Consider the following 3,692-nt stretch of genomic DNA (forward strand, 5'->3'; position numbering starts at 1 on the left):
GGGGGGGGTTGAAGCTGATAGGTGGGCCACAAATTACTTGAATGTACCTTTATTCTGCAATTGCACCTTAATTTGACAACTTTCCACAATTGGACCAGACTACTTGTTACGGTTTCGTTTTTTGTATGTTCCAAAAATATCATTTCTTTTTTCTTTTTGAAAGATATTTAGCCCTAGTATAGTGATATCTCTTTATAACAGCATCTCTGTATAATTGGTTAAAATAGTACAGGCTAACCAGTTTTCGGACTGGTTATTCAAAAATAATCAGTGTTTGCCAAGTTATTGAAAAATAGCCACTATTTTGTTACAACAGAGATCAGTCCAACATAATATGCTGGAGTTCGGTGCATTTGTGTATGAACTTCCAGCATATTATGCTGGAGCAGTATCCTATACCGGAGTTCCAGTATACTTTGCTAGAACTCCAGTATAATATACTGGAGTTCCAGTATATTATACTGGAATTCCAGTATATTATGCTAAAATATTTTTCGAATTTTGAACAGTATTTTGGTTCAGATTTATCTTTACATGAAAAGTGGCTAAAATTCGATGACTTTTGAAACTGTGGCTATTTTTGAATGACCACTTGTAAATCTAACTATTTTTGAATTTCTCCTGTATAACTGTATAACAGTCATTCACTATAAAAATCAAATTTTCTTCAGAACCAATTTTTTAAGTTATATTTTACCTCTCTATAACAGTTTTTTACCTATAACAGCAACAACCATATTTGTTTAACCAAAAATTAGATTTTAGGTCAAAGTTTGAATTTAGAAGAACTCGGGTTACTAATAATCGGAAAAGTATATAAGAAAGAGATTTTAAATAATATAATCAGAAAGCAAATAAAACAAAGTATATTCCAGTAGTGTTTTTTTGTGTCCCCACAGTTGTTTGTGACTTTCCCTTTTATAGCTGTTTTGGGAATACAGATTTTCCCTTTGTCATAATAAGACAATTATGGGTAACTAATGACCTTAAATGTTACGTATGCAATCATATACATTCAATACATATTCTCTTACATTTCTAGTATTTAATACTCATTAAATGCTGTATCTGGGCTCTTTTTTGCTGTCAGATTCGTTCCTTTGTCTCTTCTCGATCTTTGACCTTTGAATATCTTGAATAGGTACGAACGTTGAATTATTTGTATGACTGCTCGTGCCTTCTTCATTTAACTTGCTCGTATCTGTTGTTGCTCGTGTCTGTTGTTGCTCGTATCTGTTAACCAACCTTATTTCTTTGACTGTTTGACCAATCTATACGTCATGACACGTCACCATATACATAAATATAATTTTTCCCAATACAGATAGTCCCCCCACTTTCCATTTATTCATCAGTTTGAATATTTGGGAAGTGGAATTCATTTAAGGGAGAATTTTTGTCACCATTAACGTTCTGACAGAGTTGACGCTTTAATTATCACTTCCATTTAATGCTTTAGACACGTGTCATCTTCTTATTGGTTCCACAGTTTACAACACTTTTTCAGGCTGTCTTTTCGGCTCCACTGTTCATGAAGTATCAGTTACCATTATTGTGATCCTTCCATTACTGCGTTTTTACTTTTGACGGTCGCCCATCAGTATAAATTCAATTTTTCCTTTCACCTTTTACCACATAAAACTTTTTCCTTGAACACTTGAATTGTGCGAATCTCTGTTTACTTCTTTTTCTTCTTCATCATGTCTTCTTCGAACCCTAACCCTAAGAGAGTTCCTATTTTAGACAATTTTCCCAATGCCCTTGTTAGACATAGAAGAGGTGGGAGACTTCGTAGCTTAGGATCCTCTCGTGGTGGTGGTTCTGTCGTGCCTTCTCCTAGCCCTGGTTCTTCCTCTAGAACTAGAGGTTCTTTTACTCAAAAATCATCTTCTAAGAACAAGGAGGCCTCCGAACCATTACAGGAACCCTTGGTAGAAGAAATAGTCCGTAACGATTTATCTTTTCAGCATGATAGACAATCACTTCAGACCCAAATTTCTGGTTTGGATCGTGTTGATGCTTACCCTACTATGATTACAGAGATTTTAGCTCCCATAGTTCGCAAAGATTGTCACTGGAGTAACGATTTTCCCATTGTAATCCCCAATCCAAATCAGAGGATTACTTCATATATGACTGGATTCTCTTCCTTTTACACATACCCTTTTACTCTTGGGTTTAAACCAGCTATCGACCCAGTAATTCTCGATTTCTGTCGTTTCTTCAAAGTTTGTTTAGCACAGGTTGGCCCGCTTGTATGGAGGGTTGTTGCTTGTTTAAGGCATCTGGCCAATTTGGCAAATGTTGATTTCACCTTCTCCCACCTAATTCATCTATACTCCCTTAGACTTTTTCGTAATGGCGTCTTTACCTTAGTGTCTAGGAGTAAGAGGGTTTTGGTAAGTCCAGAAGATGATAAGGATCGTGGCTGGTATGCCCGATTTGTTGCTCCTCCCACAGTTGGTTTAGTGGGTGAACAAAACGTTCCCTTCCCTGAGAAGTGGAACTTTGCACGTAAGTCTCTCATCTCTCCCGTACCTCTTTCTTTCGAATTTACAAATTTCTTTAACTTTGTTTCTCTTTCTTTTTTTTTAGCAACCATGGGAGTTGTGGAGAACATTCCCCATTTTCGTGGTTGGGTAGATAAATTGTTGAAGATCGCTCCTATGGAGGCTAGGTCTTGGAAATTTATTTCCAATCGTCATGGTTGGAAAGTAAAGACTCACGGTATGAGTTTTTGTCTTTCTCGTATGTAAGATTTTTCTCTTTATTGCCTTAACTTTTAATTTTCTCTTTGTCAGATTTTGCTATTCGAGGTGTTACTGCTGAAGCAGTTGTAGCTTCTCGTTTAGGAACCCAACTTTCTTTAGAAAGTGCTCAGGATATTCTTCTGAAAAGAAAAACCACAGACGATGATAGCTCCGACGAAGAAGAAGAGGATGGTTCCTTGGTGAAAAGGCCAAGAGTTCGGAGACGTATCGTCTATGATGAAGCTGAAGTTTCTCATCATTTTTCTCCTACCGGGCCTGTTAACCTCGTCTCTGATGATGATGTTGCTACCCATCATGATACTCATGAGCCGATTAACCAGCTTTTCATTAGTGGTTTTAGGAGTGGCGAGTTAAGACCCGTTTTGGATGAACCTCCCCTATCTTCTTCTTCAACTCCCATATCTTCAGTTCCTTCCCTTCCTTCTTCTGTCGTGCCTTTGGTTCCTTCCTTATCTGATCTAACTTCTTCCACACCTCCCGTTGCTATTTTTACTTCTTCTACCGCTCCTCCTTCTACTGTCCACAATGTAGAAGCGGGTTCTACAAGCAAAAGGATTGCTATGAGGAGCGTGACTATCGAAGTGCCTGCTAACAACAGCCTTTTGAGGAAATCTGGTCAGGCGGATGTTTGGCTTGAACCTTTAATAGGCCCAATTGAGAAAGAAAAAATGAATAGCCATAGCTGCCTGACTCTGATGAACGACATAATTCATTCCACGTTGAAGGTATGCCCCTTCTTTCTTTAATTTTGCCAGAATTTTTCTAGAATTCTAATTTTTCTTTCCTTATCATTTTTAGGCCAACCTTATTGGTACAGAGCTGATGAGCAGAATTTTTTTATTAGAAGGTGGCACGTGACTCTGAAAAGGCTGTTCTTGATTCATAGAGGGAAGCTCGTGACTTTCAGTTGGAAGCAGCTAA

Source organism: Nicotiana attenuata, unplaced genomic scaffold (assembly GCF_001879085.1).
Source record: "Nicotiana attenuata strain UT unplaced genomic scaffold, NIATTr2, whole genome shotgun sequence".
NCBI classification, from domain to species: domain Eukaryota; kingdom Viridiplantae; phylum Streptophyta; class Magnoliopsida; order Solanales; family Solanaceae; genus Nicotiana; species Nicotiana attenuata.